The sequence below is a fragment of the Cavia porcellus genome, unplaced genomic scaffold (genome assembly GCF_034190915.1).
Source record: "Cavia porcellus strain 051 isolate PalLab524CR breed Dunkin Hartley unplaced genomic scaffold, mCavPor4.1 scaffold_18, whole genome shotgun sequence".
In the NCBI taxonomy this organism is placed as follows: Eukaryota; Metazoa; Chordata; class Mammalia; order Rodentia; family Caviidae; genus Cavia; species Cavia porcellus.
Genome location: NW_026947501.1, coordinates 67,119,981 through 67,141,867, shown reverse-complemented (window position 1 = coordinate 67,141,867; position 21,887 = coordinate 67,119,981). Strand labels below are relative to the sequence as shown.

The window sequence follows — 21,887 nt, the reverse complement described above, 5'->3', positions numbered from 1 at the left end:
TGAATTTTAATCTTTTTGCACCTACACAAGTTATTTTGTACGATAGCTTTCTTTTAAAGATTTTTTTTAGTGAAATATCTATTTAGATCCCATGACTAATCCCTAATCATTGCCATCAACTTTTTTCCCAGAAAGGTCACTAAGACTAGTATATTCATGTTACATAAAGTGGCTGTCACTAAAAATTGTTAATTTTGTTTTAAAAAGTTCATGGTTGTTCTCCTATTATGTATCAGATACTGTGTTAAGTAATTTAGATCAATTATGGGAAAGTAACAATCCTCATACAAGAGCAAAATGGTTTGTGTCTAGATCTCCTCCCAGTGTCTTATCCAGTCATGAGGGGTGGGCTTTTCAGAGGGGGCTCAATCTAAAGTTTGTGGTTGACTCATGGTCCAATGCTGGAATTAAAGGTGTATGTACTACACCCACACTAGGGCACATAACCTGCATACAATATTCTCTCTCTCCTCTCTCTTTTCTCTCTCTCTCTCTCTCTCTCTCTCTCTCTCTCTCTCTCTCTCTCTCCCTCTGTGTTTCTGTCATTGTCTTTGCTGCCTTCCATCACCATTAACTCTGTTGCCCCTTTGACATGTGCCACCCTGCCTTGGAACCAGCAGATTATGAAGCCTCAATGAACTGAACTAAATAAACCTTTCCTCCTCTTTAACTTTGGGTGTTGGGTATTTTGCCTCAGCAACAAGAGCAAAGTAAAACAGACTTGGGTAACAGAGAATTGGGATCCCTTTGTGACTCTACCTTATGCTGTGGTTCAGGAAACATTGGGAATGGCTTGTGGGAAGAGCTTGGAATGATTTGGGGATGCCCATTGAAAAAGTAGTGCAAAAATGCCGTAGACTGTGCTGTATGGGAGATTCTGGTCCAACCTTACAAGATCAGAAGGACTGGCAGAAATCATTTCAGTAAAGATGAGGCTCTCAAGGTCTCTGCTGGGAAGAAATACTTCATTGGCTACTGGACTCCAGGTGAACAGGGTTATGGTTTGGCAGAAAGTGTGTGTGTATTTTGCTCATGTACAGAGATTTTGCCTGGACTAAACTTAAGAGTGACAGACTAATAAATGTGGCAGGAGAAACTGCAGGACAGTCTAATGGAGAGGTGGTGACATGGCTGCTATTGAGGCCTTTTAGGCAGATTTATTGAGAATCAAGAGGAAGGAGCACAGCAGAATGAGTTAAAACTTTTTGAGATTGGCCAAAAGGAAGCTACAGTAAAGCTGTAGACTGCAAAAATAGATCTTGGGAGATCTTGATTGCTGAGAAGGAACAGGAGAATGGACTAGGTGGCCTGAGGGTAACACAAGAATAGAGGATTCCACCTAGTCCTGCCTCATAATTGCAAAAGTGAAAGACTGCTTTGAGAAGAAAGTCTATTGTATTCCAGAATGGTGGCAGCCTAGAGAATTTTCCCATCAGCACTGGATTCAGAGTGCTCAGTAATTTAGGCTCTTGCTCCAGTTTGAGGCAGATCTTAGAATCATTCACAGGGTGCTGGTTTTAGAAATATGAAGAATGGAAGGACTGTGGGGCATGGAAGGCTTCCACTCAGATTTCAGCAGAAGACAGGGGAGGTCAAGCAGTATGGCCCTGAAAGGGCAGTGTGTGAAGCTGTGAGTGTGAAACTAGATGTGCAGTGGAGACCCAGAAGTTTGGAGAAGCTAGGGAAAACTGCAGTGAGGGAGCAGAGAAGCCAGGGACTACAACTACTTCACTGAAAGTGCCTTGTGGGCAAAGCTGCTCAAGTCCTTTGGTATTCACATCTTGCCACAGAGTTCCTTGGGTGCCACACATGGAAATTCAGTACTTAACATTTACCCTGCTGGGTTTTGCTTTGGTCACATTCCTCTGTATTACTCCTGTTTTTAACTTTTGGAATGGAAATGTCTATCTTGCACACTGAATGTTGGAAGTGTTTAACTTTCTTTTCACTTGTACATGACTAAGAATTTTCTATAAATCTCAGAAAGGACTTTGGATTTGGACTTTTCAGTAATGTTGAACTGTTAAGAATTCAGGATCTCTTCCAAATGGACTAAATTCCTTTTGCATAAAAGGATGTGGATGAGACTTTGTGGTTGAGGGGTTGGGATGTTATGGTTGTGCCTGGATATTCCCGCAAAGCCTCATGCACCAATGAGGAAAGTTTTTCAGAGGTGGCTGAATCTAGAGCTTTGACTGACTCATGGTCTAGTGCTGGAATTAGGAGTGTGAGGTATCCCTAGGGCTGGCAGTCTGCATACAATAGAAGAGGCAGAAAGAGGCTTGTGTGCCACTTCTTTCTCTGGTTGCTTTTCTGTCTTTCATTTCTATGAACTTTTGCCTTTCTGTCATGAGCCACCCTGCCTTGGAACCAGCAGATTATGGACTGAAAGCTCTATAAACTGAGTAAATAAACCTTTCCTCCTTTTAACTTTGGTGTTGAGTATTTTGTCTCAGCAGCAAAATAAAAATAACTAAGACAAAGGGCAACACTATCTTGGTTCTAATTCATTAATTTGTACCCTAGACATTTATTGGGCTCATGGCATGTGCAAGACATTGGACTCAGCCTTAGGGTTGTAATAGGGAATGCAGTAAGTATAAATTCTCTTGAAAATTACAGTCTAACAGAAAAGAATGAGATAAATATTGAAAGTATAAATTATTTTATGTGGTAAAAATGTTATAACAAAGCACAGAGAAATGAAAAAAGTTTGAGGCAACTCAATTTTGCATAGAGAGTTCAGTGGAGATCTTGTAGTCTGGGCTGTGTGACTATTAATTGTGACATATCAATTTGGCTTGAGTGAGAGTCACCTAGAAGAGTTATAAATACGGCTTGATGGGTCTCTGAATGACTGACACCTAGGCCAGAGGGGAAGCACACTGTGAACACACTGGTGGTTTCTACCGAATGGTATGTAGCCTGAGGAGGGAAAGAAGAAGTGAAAGAAGAAGGAAGTGGTCTAATTTTGGAGCAGCTCCAGTCTTTGGACATGGGTCTCTGGTTTCTTCATTTTCCAGGGCAGACATATGCCGGTGAGCCTTCAGTGAGCTTCCAGGTCTTTGAGCTTGGGCTGAGATAAATCCTTGATCCTTCTTGTTTTGTGGCTTCCATCTTCCTGGGTTGAGCAATTGGTGGATCCTCTGGGTCTCCAGTGCCCAGATGGCCACTGTGGATTCTTCTGGCCCTGAAGCCACAGACTGCCTTTGTGGATTCTTCTACCTCTGATCATTTAGGCCGATTGAAGAATCCCCTGATAACATACACAGATTTTATATTGGATCTGTTTCTTTAGAGAACACTAATCAATATAGGTTACTATAACAGAATACTGTAGACAGAATGGATTATAAAAAATAAAAACTTGACTTTCACAGATCTGAAGACTTAGAAGTCAAAGATGAGGGTTCTGTGGGAGTCACTCTCTGAAGTGGACACATTTCTTAGTTCATATGTGCTGGATACTCACAGGGTAGAAGAAACATCACATTTCTCTGGGACCTCTCTTATCACAGTATTAAGGCTATTTATGAAAAAAATTTGCCAGCTGTTCCTCAACAAAAGATTAACATCTAGAACATGTAAAGAATTTTTAAAAATCAGATGTCCCAAATTTGAAGACCCCAGAATTGGCATCTGAAGTGTACACATACTTCTCAAATGAAGTCATACAAGCAGCAAATAAATATAGGAAAAAATAGTCAGCATCGCTGATCATTCAATTGATGCAAATAAAACCGAGATTTCATCTCACTCCTGAAAAAATGACTGTTATCAAGAAATCAACCAATAACAAATATGGGTAGGGCTGTGGGAAATAAGTGAAATTTATCCAATGTTGGTGGGAATATAAATTGGTACAATCAGTAAGGAAGTCAGTATGGAGATTCCTCAAAACTAAAACTACGAGTTCGATTCAACCCAGCTATTCCCCTTTCAGGTAACTTCCTGAAAGAGATAAAAGCATCATATCACATCAATATATTCATACCCATGTTTATATCAGTACAATTTTTAGTAGCTAAATATTGGAAACAGCCCAGATGCCCACCAATGGCTGAATGGATAAAGAAAATGTGACTTTTGTATACAATGGAGTACTACTCAGCTACAAAGAAGGGAAAGTCTTGAAACATTTCTAGGTAAATGAGTACACCTTGAGAATGTAATCATTCTCAGTGAACTAAATCAGACACACATGTTTTAATATGGCACTGCTTCAGTTGTGTGAGAAATTCAAAGGTAAATAAGAAACAAAATGGAGGATAGAATTGAGAAATATGAAGAAAATATTCCAGTGGGAAGGGGAAGAAAGAAGTGAGAGGAAAGGGAAAGCCAAAGAATAGTGATAAAAAATAAATAAAAGAGAGCTGAGAGAAAAAATATTTTGTAAAGGAAAAAGGGAAGAATTTAAGGAAAGTGAAGAATGGGAAGAAAGGAATAATTAAGGAGCATATATAGAGGTATGAGATCCCTGTGATCACTATGTATGTTGGAAGTATGACATAAAATTAATCCAGGCAGGAGCACATTGGAGTAAGTCAGTGCCATGAGAATGAGGAAGTTAGTGAGCCTGGGGAACCTGCAAAATTATGACTGGTAGTCCAAGGCTTTGCAGGCTATTTTGAGGATCTGCTGATTGCAAGGAGCTGCTGTTGCAGTATTTTGTGCAGACAATGATCTGGTTCCCATTTAAAGGATTTCTGGCTGCTATATTGGGAACAGATTCCACTGAGTGAGGGCTATACATAGGCCTTCTTAATAGGAAGCTGCTGCAGTATGCAGGAAAGGAAGACATGGTGGCTTGAGATGGTGCTGGTCAGATGATGATTGCTCGTGTTCAATGTGTATTTTCAGACAGAATCCATGAAGCTTTCTGATGGAGAGAATGTGGGCGATAAAAGATGAAAGAAATAAGAAAGTGACATCAAAGTGTTTGCCCTGTGCAACTGAAAACATGTAGCTGCTGTGTGTTGAGAGAGAAAGAAGAACAAATTTGATAGAAAAGAGCAAAGTTTGGAAGCAGACTTGATGAGTCTGAAGTTCCTAGTGGACATGCACTAGAGATGATAAGTGGTCTTGCATCTTAGTATCTGGAGTTCAGAGCATTGCTTAGGGAGGAGACATAAATTTGAGTGTCCAGGTAGAACTGGTATCAAAATCCTCAAAAGAAAGTAAACTCATTCAGAAAATGAAGATAGACTAAAAGTTTAAGATCTGAGACCAGGGGCAGCTGACTGTTAGATAATGGTCTAGTCAGTGAAGCAGAAGCTCAAACAGTGTGTGGAGTGCAAGATGCTTCTCAGAGCCTTTTGCCTGTGAAAGGAACAGGAGAAGGAAGCAGGATTGGGTGAGGAAAGACTCAGACCACCAATCAGATCTGGTGATCCCAAATGAGAAGTCTGGAGGCACATGTGTTGGAAAGAGTTAGTTTCTGCTGAGGATGGAGGTCAGCCAAAATTGTGATCCATGCACAAAAGAGGTCCTAATGGCATAAATCCATTTGGGACAAACATAGTCAGGCCCATGGACTAGTGCCACAGTCATTGATGAGGGGCTTCAGGCAAGAGTACAACCTCAAGTTCATCTCCATGGTGGATCCCAAAGGCATCGCCACTGAATGTGAATTGCTATTGGCATGACTTGCAGCTGAATGCCGAGTTCTTTCTTGAAAGACTCAGTGGCACAATCCCATGGCTGCCACAGGTGCGAGGATTAGGCAAGAGGATGCTACAGCACAGGAAGGCTAGCTCACCTGACTACAGCCACAAAGCAGGTAAGCGGGTTTGGACCCCGCAGCCTGACATTGACATCTCAGCCTTGCTGTGCAAGCTGGACAGAGCCAAATAGTGAATTATATTGTATTTGTCAGTGTCTGTAGAACTCACATTATCAGCTTCTAAACCTGGTTTGGGGTGATATGCATTGATTCCATGTCCCTCTCCCATTTATTCTTCTCTGAAACTTGCTTGGAATATCAGCCTCTTCTCCAAACCCAGCTCATCAACCTTAACCACATGAATTCCACCCAGGCAATTCCTGAGCTGAACCAATGAAGAATCCCTGGCAACTCAATCATATGCCCTCTCCATGAAGCTTCCTTTGGTTCACTAGGCAGATTTCTATAGCAGTATCTTGACTTTCAATGTCCCACTAGAAACACTGGTTCCAACCCTTCTTATTACAGCTCTTGATATTCCCATGGTCGCTAGGAGACTAAGCCCCAGTGTGTGTGACCCATCACGTGCTCTTCCCACTGCTATCTAACAACAGGACATCCTTTTCTAAATTGCTTTTTCTAGAAATTACTGCTTTCTTCTATGATTTAGTCAGAGAGCCCTTTTCCTTGGAAACCTTTTCTTCTTCTGCTTACTGTGATTTCCTCTATCTTTCCACTGTGTTCCTACTCACTTTCAAGGACTTTTGTCACCCCAGATGTGTTTGCACAAAATTACCTGTTGCACAACTTAACGCATACCCCTCATTCCACAGAATGAAGATACAATTGTTTCATTATGCCCTCAAGTCTTTGCTGCTGCTTGAACCACAATGATATATTCCAGCTTGTTTCATTCCTTTTTAAAAAGTGCTGACTGCATCCCAGTAAATTGATTCAATGACCTGCCAATGGGGCTGGACATGCAGCATGAGAGACACTGCCTCCTCTACGGCCCTTCATAAATACACTCAACTCACAGGCTGACATCATTAGTATACTCGTTTCTTCTCCCTGGCAGGCAGTAAACTCTGAGGGCAGGGATCATATCTTATTCTTGCATTTCTTCTATTTTAGTACTAGTAAATGTCCGAGCAATGAATAAGCGAGTGCACATGTGCTCTGAATTCTTGACAGTCACTTACTTGGAGTTTGTAACAGAATTCCTAGGATAGTGCAAGGCTGACCTTAGACTTCCCAGAAGCTCTCCCTGGCATCAAGGCGGTGCCCTTCTGCAATATGTTGCAAGTATTGGTTTGCCCAGCAGCCTCTCTGTTCTGAGATGTTATCTTTTCCCGCTTAGTTTATGCTATGGGCATGAGTGCTCCGTGATCCTGCAGATCTGGATTTCTGACCTCTGGTGAAGGACCGTGAGTGGGTGGGATGCCCTACACAGATAAGCCAGTTTCTAAACCTGGGGCCAGAATGCTGTGAGTCAGCTGCTCTCCGCGGGAGGGAAAATGTGTCTCTTGCCATGGGAGCAAACCAGACTGCAGCAACGGAATAAGGATGATGTGTAGATATCAGAGAGAGAGAGAGAGAGAGAGAGAGAGAGAGAGAGAGAGAGAGAGAGAGAGAAGGGAGATACTGCACACTCTCAGAGTGTCCTTGGGCATCTGACTCTAGTTTTCTTAGAAGTCAATTCATTCCTACCTTCTTTCCATTAAGTTATTAGACTGTAAAATGCCTCAAGATAGCCCCAATAGACTCTACTCTTGTGGGAGGATAATACCTGCATTACCACTGAAAATTGTCAATGTGATGTAAGTTCTTCTCACTGGGACACAGGTCTCAAATCACACATGTGACTTGGTCATGTACCCCAGGCAAGCATGTGAAAGTTGGATAGTGACTTTAGGCTATGACTAGGGCTCTGTGCAAGACACTGTCATCATCCCAGCAGCCTTAGGAAAGAGGCCAGAGATGGCTGTGCTTGGGGGTCCACATTCTCTTTAAGCCATGAGACGTGCCACGGTTATACTGAGTAGGGGAAGTAGCAGTTTTCTTCTCACTTAGAAACTAGCAGAGCTTCTGAGTACCTAGATTTTGTTGCCCTGTTTGTTTTGTTGATTTATAAAATCAATACACTCTTAAGTTTTGTTGAGATGAAATAAGATCCTGAATGTGAATGATGTGGTACAGTTATCATCATGTCACCACTGAAACATAGCTTTTCTAATTCCTTTCTTGTAAAACCATGACACAACCCTCTAATTTTTAATCATCTTGCTTTTTTAAAGGCAGCTTCTTTGATAAAACTCGGATTTCCTGTCCGCCCATTGTCCTTTTTAGTCAGTCTCTTCTGCTTGGCTGATGGCTTAGTCTTCTGAGGATCTGAATGTTTGGTTTGATAATAAATAGGAGTAATGACACAATATCAAATAAAGATGGTTTTAATTTTAGATTAAAAAAATGGCATGTCAATAGCCCAACAATCTCTAAATAAATATTTCCCTTGATGAAGCATATACCACCATTAACCATTATGGCCTCAACAAAAATTTTCCTCTTTGCCAGAGAGAAAATAAAGTAGTTTTTCCTGTTAAGGAGCTGAAGCTGAATTGTCAGGGAAAATTGAATTTCTAAACCTTCCATGTTTGGCAGTGGCCAGAATCTTAATGGGGGGCAGCAGGTTGTGGCTGCAGAATTGAGCTTTGCAGTTCAGTGTATTTTTCTAGAAAACTTGGGATTCTGTCTCTGAAATCCAGAAAGACCTCTGTAGGTTACTAGACCTGGGTTTGTCTGACTGGGAGAACGCTTCGAGTTCTACATATGAACAAGGTCTGCGTGGATGCTGGCCTGGTAAAGGCTATGCTGGAAATGGAAAGATAGACAATTTTTCATCTTTCTCTACTCCATACCAAATTCCCACATGTGGAAAACTAGTGTGAAGAGCATTATTCCAAATCCAGGTAGAAAGCTGTGAAGAAAGTTAAATGCAATCCAGATCCTGGTTTCCAGTGGAAAGAGCTACAGCAGGGGTGGCCTGGGAAACAAAAATGAATCAAAATCATGTGTGAGACTTTCATCAAGTTATTGGAGCACCTCCTAGGAAGAGTGTCAGGATGAATATGGATCGGGGGAGCTCTGAAGTTAGCCTATTTGTGACCAAAAATTTTTTTTATAATCTTCATATACTACTGTCACTGTTCTTCTTAGAAAGATAACTTTCCCCAGCACATTTTCTCATTAAAACCCCCTCTTATACACTGTCCAGGGATTCTGTTAGCTTGTGCTACCACTGCAGAGAAGAGGATTCTAGGTGGCAGGAGAAGTGGCCCTGGGATGGAGTGCTCCTGATCTCTTGATCAGCTCTCATTTTATTTTGTCCTAAACTTCCCAAGATTAGAACCTATCAATACACCTCTGTCAAATCTCCCTGTGTCCCAAAGGTGCTCTGCTCTGCAATAATTTAGAGAACTACAAAACTAAAAGACAACCTGAAATTCACTCAGTACATCCGGTTACTGCTTCTCCACAGTCTCTGAAGTTAAGACCTGACACGACTTATATCTAGATGTCCTCCAGAATACTCATGCACTCATAGGTGGGACTTTTCAGAGGTGGCTGGATCTAGGGTATGTGAAAATGGTTGAAGTATGTGTGATAGCTAGATTAATCCACTGACTGGTTTAGTATAGTTCACTGTGGGTGACATCAGCCAATAGGATTTCAGCCTGGATAAGATAAAAGTCCAGAATGCTGGCTGTTTACTGTCTCTTGGCTGCCTAGCAGTAGACCATTTCTCCCCTGCTAGCCCTCTCTGCCATGCTGCCCTGCCATGGAACCAGCTAACTGTGGGTTAAAAACTCTACAAACTGTGAGCCAAGACATGTTTCCTCCTCTAACTTGTGAGTGCCAGGTATTGTGTCTCAGCCATGAGAAAATAACTAAGGAAAAAATTCAAATGAAAAAGTAGGGTATTCAAGATGAACTAGTGGAAGAAAGCCTAGCATTTATGTTGACCAAAGTGAATCAGTTTTTCATTGGAGAGATCATGTCCCCTACTGATAACAAATGCCTTCTTCATGAGGAAGTCTATAATAATAGAGAAATCACATGCTTCTCTGCTGCCCACTTTACTGTAATCCAAATATCATGCCTGTCTCAGAAAACAAACAATGTCACTTCTGTTCATGAATTCAACATACAAATACAGAAGAACAAGTGTATGTGCTATGACAAAGCTACTCAAGAGTGTATCCAGTGCGTAGAGTGTTCTGTATAAGGAATTTATAAAATGAATAGCAATAGGAGGAAATAGCAGCAATAAAGCCTACATGAATACACTGAACTCTCTAGAATTTTTTTCTTCCCTCTAATAGGCAGTCTTGTCTGATAAGAGAATATGTTCTCTGCTTGGAAAATGATTTCTGTCCATTCTCATCCTGGTGCCTGAACACCAAGAGGATAGGTCTATGATCCATGACAGAGGCATTCATTTTCTCTGTGCCACTGTGACAAGCAATCACAAATGTAGGGATGTACGACTCTGTCTACCAGGCAGTCCAAAGTGGTTCTACAAGTGCTAATAAATTGACTTGTCATTTAGCAGGAACTATCTTCCTATTGGAGGCCCCAGGAAGAAAACATGACATGACCCTTGTCATGTCTAGCTTGTGCAGTTTGCTCGCAATCCTTGGCGTGGAGCCACATCATTAATTTTTGTTGCCTCTGTACTCTTCATCCTGACCTTTCAGTTTTCTTTCTGTTCAGATGTTTATGATTACACTGGGCCCAGTCAGATAATCTATTGTAATCTTTTACTTCAAAATATTTAATTTAATCTGCAAAATTATTGTTGCCATGTAAGGTAACAAACTAAGATTGTAGCATGTTATTATTTAGTCTACCATAACTAACGAATCACAGCAGAAAATTCCTTCAGCAAAGACATTGTTGTGGGAACAGGTGACCCGAGTTGCTTCAAACGGAGAAAATTCTGGTACCACACTAGGAGAAATAGGCTTCCTTTGCCGGTCTGAGCAGGAGAGCTGTCACCACTGACATCATCTAGCACCTGTGGACAGAACTGGACTGAGAGCTGAGCAGGAATCACCTCACTTATCGAGTCTCAAGCCGCATCTGCACTGAGACTTTCCATTTTCAAAGAAATCATGTTTCTGTTTGCTGAAGTCAGTTCTTTTTTTCCTTTTGGTATTTGCAATTGAAAAGAAATCCTGTCAGTTAGGAATGGTGCTACTTTTCCCGAGTTTTATCTTCTCCCTGTCACCCTGCCGAGTGCTTTACCTGGGTCATCTCCCTCTATTCCCATGCCATCCTGTAGCAAGGTCGTTGCTGGTATTACCCTCACTTTGTCTGTGAAAGTTAAGCCTTCAAGAAGTGGAGTGACTGTTTCATAGAAACATTTGACTTATAGGGAAGCCTGATATCACAGTCTCTTTTCAGTGGCTTACCCATTCTGCTAAAAAAAAAAAAATATTGCCACTGTCATGTTGAAGTCAAGGTGGGGTAAAATCATAGGGACTGTGTAACTACACTGTAAGAGGCTGGCAGACCATATATAAACCAGGGGTTTTAGTACCTTTGGGGGACCCTAGGATGCTGTTTAGTTTTTAGTACATTCTACATTCTGTCTGATTATAGTTTCATTAAAATATAGATTATATTTTTTTTTAAAAAATGGAAAATTGATGATATTTAGCTAGAAATGACATATTTCCTCTCAAAAAACATATTTGAGTGTTGGTGTTGTGATCACAAGGGTGACAGCTAAGGTCTTTGAAGCCTGGTTCAGCATTCTCCTAATTGCTGTCTTGGGCCTCATTCTCTCTGGGAGCTGGTCTGGAAGTCTGCATATATGACTCAACCATCCTGCTGGAGACTAGTAGGAAATTATTAAAAAATACTTGTTGGTAGAATATCAGCTACTTCAATCTCTGACTATCATTGAGATTTGAAAGTGAAATTGTTTTCAAGTAAATAAAACTGAATTATGTGCAGGCACATGCACCTGTGTGTATGAAGCTTGATAAATGCCTTCATCATGAGAACTCTTTCATCTTGTCTTTCAGACACTACCTTGGTTAATGAATCCTCTACAATTTCTCCATCTCAGAGCATCTCTAATTTGAAGTGACATGAAGTTGGCATTTTGGGGGCAGACACTGTGTACCAGACATATTGTCAGGTAATTTAATCACATCATCTCATTTTAGCCTCACAAAACTGTATGAGACGGGGAAGGCTTCATTTTAGGGATGAGATACCTGCAGCGAGGAGGTTATACAGTTTCTGCAGGGTCGTGAGGTAAGTAGGTGTGAGTGCAGAGATAGACTGGAGTCTGCATAATCCCAACACTCACACACCTTTCCCTTCACATTCCCACCTTTTCAACTCAGAAATCATACGACTTCGCATGGATTATTGCTCAAATGTAGGCTACCCCGTATCATCCTTGTGTTGTTCTCCTTATATTCATTATTACCAGAGACCTTGTATAGGGGACCTCTTGCTGCTGCTGGAGAAGTAGCACATGCCCACATGAATTTAGAGTCAGAGCTGAAGCTGATGGTAACCGTACTGTAGCCTCTGTAATGCATAATATTAGGTAATCTTGCTAAACTCCAATTTTTTGTGAAAATTAATCACCTGCTGGGTTGCTCATGGTAGTCAGTCAAAGCACACATAAAGGTTATCATTGGAGACTGGATACTGACTTCCTCATCCTTTCAGAAGTTTGGAAAAATTTAGTAAATGTGGCCTGATGGATTAGCTAAACTAAATTAAATGTAAAACCTTTATTCTATTCCCCAATCCCATTCCTCTTAGCGAAGTGTACACAAGACAGGAAATAACTGACATTCTGATGGAAATACTCCATCTTTCTGGCAAAGACAAAATTCTTTTGATAGATCAGAGCCCACATGGCAGGTTTCATTTTTATGGCCTGGTGAGTGGCACATTTTGCTTCCCTTGTTTGCTTGTATCTTGAGGTCAAAGAAATGATGCAATACATTATCACAAGTGCCCGCCCTTCATTTTTTGAACATCTGTGCCCAGAGCATATGTCTGCTGAGACAAGTGGATTCATCTTGTTGCTATTTGGTCTGTTATGTGCTGGTTCCTTTGAAGCATGGTGCATTTATTTTGATCGTTCCTGACAAATAATGACAAGTTTAAGGGAAAATCGGAGAAAGAAAACCTTTTGTTTTCCATCTGAAAAGAATTGTGAAATATTTATTAACCACCTTCTCCCTTAAATCATCAAGCTTTAAATATGTTCAAGAGCCACTAAGCTTGAAGTTAAATTATTACCGCTGGCTTATCTTGAGCAAATTTTGGCTTGTAGACAAACACCCATGCGGCTTGAATTTCTTCTATAATGGGTTTAAAATATGAGGTTGTAATTAGTGACTCTTCAAGTTGAAAGAATCTATGAGCAGGCAAACTCTTGAGATAAGCTCGGTGCCTGTGGCAATCTCCCATACTGCTCACTGATGAGAGGTTTTTCAGGGATATCCTTGGAAAGGAGTTCCTTCAGGACCCTAACAGGATTATCATCAGATGCTCTTTAGAAACCCATTGACCGCAGAATTGATACCTAGGAGGCATCCTTGATGGCTGATTCTTCTTTCCCAATGTCAAGTCTGACATATATTGCATATTACTATTACCGATTAATTAGGCACCCTGTTGCTTTTCATTATTTATCATTTTATGCTGTGACCTGTTCACCTTGCTGCCCCCTGTGAGATTTTCCAAACAAATCTTTTCACATACTAGTCCGCTCATTGTTGTAACTCCATAATGTAGTATTGTTTTTGGTAATTTACATGTTTAATATTCCATCCCTGTATAACTGATGAATGCCTAAATAGCTAACCCAGTGAACTTCAAGCAGATTTTACCTCATTTTCCTTTCCTGGAGGGAGTATTGGGATATCTACTCTTCAAATGGATTGAGCAACAAAATATAGTACATGACCCAAATGCATATGAAAGTCTACTTTCCCCTGTAAATGTTTTGACTTTCCAAAGCAACAGTGTAATTTTATTGTTATGCTTTCTTTTTTGCTTAGTCTTGAGGTCTTTCTCTGAAGAATATTCATAGTGAAAAAGAACCATTCTCTAGAGGAGCTCTGATGAGGGGAAAGTTAGGTTTGGCTGTGTATTTCAGATGAGATACAAAGAGGAATCAGAAAAAGAAAAAAACAATTATGCATAGGTTTCAGAGAGGTCAGTGGGTACCAGAAGGTGACAGACTGAAAGCCTATGGATACTAGGGAGGTCAAGTAATAGGTGGACAGAGAGAAAGCATAGACTCTGAGGAATTATGTATTTAGTAAGGTCTGGTGCATTGTTCCTCTTGCCTGCAGGGTGGTTGATCTGATAATGATTTTTTAAATGCCTGGGAAGATAACTTATTTTCGTGACTCTGATGTCCAGCATTAGATTTGATAATATGTGGTTATCAGCTATGTGGTATGTTGGGTTTGGGGTTAGAAGGACAAAGAACTAACAGGATGCATCACATCACAAATGATCACAGGAGGAGGGGTAGTTTGAGCCATGCCAAACGCGACAGCATACAACTGAGTTTCAAATAAAGTATGTCATGACTGAAAATGGATGCAAAGAAAGGAATTACACTACATGAACTTATGAACATTAAATATCTTGCAGAGAAGTCAATAAAGAATAAAGGACTTTTTCCTAGTCGTAAGCTTTATTTTGGAAGGCCAACATCATACTTTAAAATCTAGCTGCAGAGCTATGGACTTGCAGAATCAGTGCCAGCTGGCAACGTGTAATGTCAGTAAACGAAGACCACATTAAGATGAGCGTGTCACGGTGTTACACCAAGAGTACACTGGGGCACAATGAGGAAGGGAGCACAGAGAATGTGACACGCCAGGCCCAGGGACAGGCTTGGCGTAGTTTCCTCTGTAAGGAGTTCTCTGGAACCTTGGGGGAATTTAGAGAAAGATATACATGCTTAAGCTTTCCAGAGTAATATGCAATCTATCAAAGCCCTATTTTAACTCAACACATTTTTATTTAATTTGTTTTATGTTCCTTGTTTACATTTTGATAAGAGAAAAATATGCACTCCTTTATATCAAATTAATTTTCTATACCGAGTGCTCAGATTTCACCTCTGGTTCCACAGGCATGCAATTCTGCTGTTTCATTTCCTACCTCAGAGAGTTTTCTTGATGAATTTTTGGAATTTACTTTCTGTGATTTCAGCCCTGATTTTCATTTTCCTGTAGGAATGAAAGCCCCTTCCAAATTGCTCTGTTTACTTATGAATGTGTGGAATTGTGACTGTAATCCACTGAAATGGTCTTTCTAAAAACCAGTGAGTTTCAGTTCCAATATTACATGGTTGCTTAAATCTTGACCATGATATTTTGCTTTCCTGAACACTATCTATTGTTTGTTTTTCCTTATCTGAAGTTGTCTTGCAGACTGTACCTTTATCTGATGTCCCATCTTTTCGCATGCTCAGTGTACTATTTACTCTGGTGAGTCTTTCTTCTCCAGATCCTTTCTGTTATCCCTTGAATCCAGTTTCAATGTTGCGTCTGAAATGGTTTTATTATGCTGTGCTGAATTACCGTTTTTGTTGACCATGTCATCCTTCCTTTATCTACTTTCATTTTTTTGGAAAACACTTGTAAACATCTTTCTCAAACTTGGCATGTGGGAAGTAAAGTTCATTCGTTCTTACCTGTCTCCACAGCTTAGCGGTGCATAAAATTCTAGGTTAGAAATTTATTTGCCCCTTACAATTTTGAAAATCCAAACAATTTGCTAGTATTCAGTGTTCCTAATGTGCATGAAAGTACTCTAGCATTTATTTCTCTGTGGATAATTTATTCTTTCTCTTTAGAAAGTGCAGACCTCTTATTTGTTCATTGGTGGTATAAACTATTTAATAGCGTGTCTACTAGAGTTTTAAAAAACTTTGTCTTTGTTAGCATTCAAGAAAACTTACCGGTTTTATTGATGAACTTGAATATAGGCTTATTGAAGAGAAATTCACAACTTAACTGACTCTTTTGATATGTAGTTTGACAAATTTTCACTTATTTATATCATCATATATTCAACACCAATTATGAGAGTACTTTTATATCACCAGGAGTTTCTACATACCCTCTTTTTAACCTCCAACTCCTCATCTTTAGTTTCAGGAATCCACCTAAATTATTTCCAGTTCTGTTGCTTCTATTTTTTGTCAGAATGTTGTAGAAAGCATATGCAGGTTTTGTGTTTCATTTCTTTCATTTAGCTTAATACTTCTGGTGTTTATCCATTCTTATTTCTATAGCATGCTGTTCCAGTATACCACAGTCTGTTCAATCAATAGCTATTTGATGATCTTATTTTCACTAGTGTTGGTTTTTATTATATAAAGCTAACATTATTATTTATATACCAGTTTCTATGTGTTCATGTATTTTTAATTCTCTGGGAGTACAATATCTGGATCTTATAACTGCTACATACTTAGCTGTGTAAGACACAGCCAAATTGTTCCCAAAGCAGATGTATGAGTATCATCACTTGGTTTGCACACTCAATGTCACTCAACAGTTTTTACTTTTTAATTTCAGCCAGTTTGGTGTATGGATCCTTGTATCCTATTGTGTTTGAGACCTTTTCATCTTGAAGATCTATATTTCCATCACTTCTGAAAACTTTCCTTACATAATATTTGGTGGCATCTTTTCCTTGTTCATCATTCTTATTCATGTCTATAAGTCCGCAGAGTAAAATATTGGGCCCACTGTGTTTATGGTCTTTTATCTCTTCTTTCATATTCTTTTGAATCTAGCATCCATGTTTTTTATTTGACCTAATTTCAGCCCATGTAATTTCTCCTTTTTAACTTTACCTGGTATATCAACTCCTCTGTATGGTTTCTTTCATGCCATTCAATTCTTGAGTTTTGAAAGCAACGTATCTTAGAATTTGGTCAAAATACTGATGATAATCTGTTTCCTGATTAAAACTGTCCACTTCTCCTTGTCTCTTTACTGTATTTCCTAGTTACTGAATTTTGTCTTTCTCTACCCTTCTTCCTTGCATTTAGGAATTAGTCACAATCATATCTTGTGCAAATTCTGGGTGAAAGAGACAAGCTGTACAGACCAGCAGGCATTTCTTTCTAGTGACTTCTTAGCTGTTCATCGCTCCATACAAAGCAAAGGCAAGTGTAGGTCATCTACGTGCTATTAGTAGAGGGAGAAACTATGGAGTTCCTGTTGACTAAGAATCATCAATGCCTCTGAATTCTTTGAAATATTAACAATAGCACAATTATCAGTGATAAAACGCTTATTACCATCCTTGTCATCTTTTAAGTCCAATTCATTCTTTTAATCTTGGCAAAAGGATGATCCTAGCAATCATATCTTGACTCCTGGAAAGCTTGGGGCACAGAAGAGGTAAGTAAGGTCTTAAGCTTCACAGCTAAGAAATACAAGTGCTGGGTTTGAAGCACATCTGTTTTGACTCAGTATGTTGACTGCTAGGGAAGATGCCTTTCATTCTGAATCCTGAAAACAAGCCAGTGAAGTGGACATTATCTGTGTCACTCTATGGAAAAGAATTCTGAGATTTGACAGATGATTGACAAACCCAGTTTCACAAAGATCACAGGTAGAATCTCATACCAAATGCCCTATTTTACTGCCTCAGATTTGTCTAAAGGACAATAATTTTAAACTCTTAAAGATTTCTTGACAATAGAATCAAAGATTATTGGAAGCAGTGTGATAACTGAACACAATATTTTGGTTTATAATACAAAAACAAAACAAAATAAAACCTTTTTACTAATGATCTGTGCAAATTGTCTCTTTTACTTGGTAACCAACAATTAAGACCAGAAATATCAATTATGTTGTTTCTCAGTAACACAACGGATCAATAACCTTCATTTTGTGTTCTTCTTAATTACTGTGTGGGGGTTTCTGCAACACCATTCTGAACCAGATTCTGTGTATTAATCTCCTCACATAGTTGTTGTTCCTCACAATGGAGCAATCAGACCTTGATTAATGTTAGCATTAAACTAACTGCTATCTAATCAGTTGACAAAATACCAGTTTTGACTCTAGCTTTCCATGGTCTGTTTGTTTCAGATGCTTCTGATTGGTGTTTGCTATGAGGAGGAATAAAGAAATGAGACATACATTATTCATTGAAGTGAATGGAAGGTTTTTATTTTTGTGATATTCCCTGAGGCTTTGACAGAATGACAGGGCAGTAACTCAAGGTTTAACAGTAAACCATCATCCTCTCCATCCTTTTATCTGAAGAATAGAAAATTCAAGCCAATCATGCTAGAAGTAAAGTGACCCTCTAGGATTCCACATCATGAAAAATGACACCACCAGCCACCAATTATCTATAAAAAATATCAGAAACAGTAGCAACAATAAAAACTAGGAGTCAGTTTGTTTCTTGGTTTCTTTGTGTTTCAGCTTTCTTCAGAACTGGCATTGCACCTTCTCATTCCATCTAACAGATTATGAACTGTCTTCTTGATGTATTTTTATGCTTTTGATATCATGCACTGTCTTAATTATTTTTATCATTCCTGGGTCAAAATACCTGACATCTAAAGGTAGAAAAGGAAAGGTTTATGTAGCTCACAGTTTGTTGCAGTTTCATTTCATCATTGGCTGGCTCTTGCATGACAGAGGAGAACAGTTCATAGAGGAAAGAAGACTACAAACTCAACAACCAAACCTTAAAAGTTACTTTCTGCCCATTTTATTCTAGGCTTCTGGTATTAGGATGCTGCTGATCAATTCAGCAGCCTGACCCAGCAATCACCTACTCTTAATACCAGCACACTTAATCCCAGCAAGACACCAGCCATCAGTCACATACTCCTCCAAAAAGGGCCCATGTAAAACTAATGAAGCTTTTGGGGGCACATCTAGACCTAAATTGTAACATTACACCCTTTGAAGTCCAAAGACTCATATACATATCTTTAAGCGAAAGGCATTTAGTTTGTTGTCAAGATGCAATCCTAACTATTTCAGCATTTCAGAAAAGTCCAAGTCCCAAGTCTGCTCTGAGATATAAGGCAAACTCTTAGCTGTGAATCCCTGTACAAATAAAAATAAAGTTAAGCACTTCCAACATTCAATGGCACAAGACTGACATTTTCATTCCAAAATTTACAACAGGAGAATACAAAAGAATGGTACCAAAGCAAGTCAAAATTCCAGCAAGTCAAACATTAAAGTCCTGTAGTTCTATGTGGAGCATTCAAGCCAATCTGTGGCAAGATGTGAACTCCAAAGGGCTTGGGGATCTCTGCCTGTAAGGCACTTCTGGTGGTTGCAGCTCCCACGGCTTCTCTCTTGGGCTTGTTCTGCTCACTCCTTGCAGTTTCCCTCAGATGATCTGCATTCCTGGCTTCTTCAAGATTCTGGGATCTCCACTGCACCTTTGTCTTTACCTTTACAGCTTCACACTCTGCCCTCTTAGGGCCACACTGCTTGACCTCTCTGGGGTTCTATAATCTGGGTGGAAGACTTCCTCACCTGACTACTGTTCCATTCTGCAGGCAACTAAAACCAGTGCCATGTGGGTGATGCCAACATCTGCTGCCAGCTGGAGAAATAGCCAGGCTTCCCTCTGTCTTGGTTTCAGGAGTTGAGTGCTTGAATCACTGAGCACTCTGAATCCAATTCTGAGACAACAAGTTCTCTAGGCTGCTATAATTCTAGACAATAGTACTTAGAGACTTGCTTCTCAGAGCAAAATCTTTCATTTTTGCAGTGTTGATGTTACAGAGATGGAGGCCTGATGACTATTGTAATGGCTTCAAACCACGTTTTCTATTTTTTTGTTCCTTCTCAGCAATCGAGATCCCCCCAGCTCTATCCTTGCTGTCTATAGTGTCACTGGAGCTTCCTTTCTGGACAATCTCAAAAAGTTTTAACTCATTCTGCTGGGCTCTTTGCTTTTGATTCTCAACATAAATCTACCGAAAAGCACCTAATAGTCACTATGCCACTGCTTTAACATTATGGTGCCTTGACATTTCTTTAATTATTTCTGCCAGATCAACTAGTCTGCCACCCTTAATCTTAATCTCGGGTAAAGACTTGAGAGGAGCAAAATGCAGAGAAAATTTCTGCAAAGACATAACAAATGTTCTGGGGTCCAACAGTCAGTGCAGTCCTTTTCCCAACAGAACTTCCAGAACCGAATCTTTACAGCAGGATTTGCATCAGCCTACTGGTCTTCTGACCTCCGACTGGAATCTCTCAGCAGGTATAGCCTAAGATGCTCCAGTGTTACTTTTTCAGTCAGCATCTCCAAATCATTCCAAACTCTTCCCACTAGCTGAACCCAAAGCCTTCTGAACTACATAATCAAGTGTAGTCATAACAAGGACCCATTTTCTCTGGTACCAAAGTCTTTCTCAGTTACTTTGCTCTTGTTTCTGGGACAAAATACCTGATACTCAAAGTTAAATATGAGTAAGGTTTATTTAGCTCACAATTTGTCAAAATCTCAGTCCATAATTGGCTGGTTCCAGGGCAGGATGACATGGCAGAACTGTAACATGCATCCTTTTATTTTTTGTCTAAGCTCCACTTACCAGTTGTCCACTGGAGCAGAGTGACCTTCCCAGGACACTGCTTCAGGTGACTTTTTTCACGTTGCTGATTCATTAGTTAATTTTTGGAGTCCCCATTCATACTTTTCAAGTGAGTATTATTCACAATTCCTTTAAAGGAGGTAAATTCAGTTAGTTTGCTCTTCTAAAAGTACAGCAGAGTGCTTCTCTTACAGTAAGTAACACCTGAACCTCTGAGACATCTTAATTGATCAGTGAGGCTTTGAAGAACTGGTAGAGACTCTGGAGATGCACTAGTGAGTGTAGAACATGAAAGACAAGCATTGATATTATCTAAATTAAAAAATGTAGTGCTACAAATATTTGAAAAATCCATCTCAAGACAGAAAAAAAACATATGCATATATGCAAATAACCACATACTTTTAAAATGGTTACAGGTGGTGGGATGCAGAACCAGGTAAGCCCAGGTGTGGTTCCTACTTGATCGAATCCATATTCACCTAGAGGTAGGAAAAAGTATTTGTAGAAGCCTTCCAAGTGACAGGGTGCAAGCTTGCCCACCATGACTAACAGTAGAAGAAAAGAGGAAGTCAAGGAAAGGAGGCTGCTTGTAGAAACACAGAGATTCATTATTCACTGAGAGAAATATAATATCAAGAAGTTTAGGGTCCTGTCTGACACTCGTTCTCTGAATCAATTGAAACAGTTTTATTTCGGTGAGCAGCAGCCAGAAACAATTGTCCACCTCTGTCATCACTTTGTATGCCTAAGCACCAAAAGAAATGCAGGCTGCAATCAGCAGCAACGACGGAGTTTGCAATCACCAAAAAGTGTTCTCTTCATTTGTGTACATGTTGGAGAGAGCAGTTCTAAAATACCGCAATGATTAACATAAGCCAGCACACAAAGAGAGGCATCTAAATAACCCATCACCAAATCAAAACTACCAGGTCATCACAGTATACTCAGGGGGCATCCTGGGGAGACCTGCATCCTACAACTTTAAATGAAATCCTAAGCCAACCTAACGCAAGCACTGTAAACTAAAACAAGTTTGGCCACTCAGAAAAAGCATTTATTTCTTTAGCTTGGTGGTTAGCTGGTGAAGTAGTCAAAATTGAAGAATTATACATATTTTTTTAAAAAATTCTATTTTGGAACATTTCTATTAAATTTTCCTCTTTTCCATCCATCAAAGTTGTCATGAAAGGCCCTCAGCTCAGTTTTATTTTCCTTTTTGCTGTTTGAGTGTTTTTGTTGTTGCTTTGGTTTTGGCTATGCTTACCAAGTCATTCAAAAAGGAATTCAATTCAACTTAAAAATTGACACAAGCATTGGCAGTTCTTATTTTATTCTTGACTTTTATCAGTATATGTTTGCAATGCAAAAGGATTATATTCACCATAGAAAATTAGTACATATACATAACATATTTCATTTCATTTTTTCCTTTCCCTTTCCCCTCCCTTTATTGTTCCAGCATTAGTTTCATGTATTTATCTTATAAATTCTTATAAAGCTCATTATCATTATACAGATTGAAAACCAGACTAATAGGTCAAAGAACATATCACTGAAGCA

General features: G+C 39.6%; 1 long non-coding RNA gene across 3 annotated transcripts in view; it reads left to right on the top strand.

The window, feature by feature from the left end:
• Positions 1 to 21,887, top strand: part of LOC106026363 (uncharacterized) — a 138,767-nt gene that overhangs the window by 42,894 nt on the left and 73,986 nt on the right. For all 3 annotated transcript variants that reach the window (XR_010040862.1, XR_010040861.1, XR_010040863.1), the window contains exon 2: positions 11,755 to 11,870. This is a non-coding gene — a long non-coding RNA (uncharacterized LOC106026363). The remainder of the gene's footprint in view (positions 1 to 11,754; positions 11,871 to 21,887) is intronic.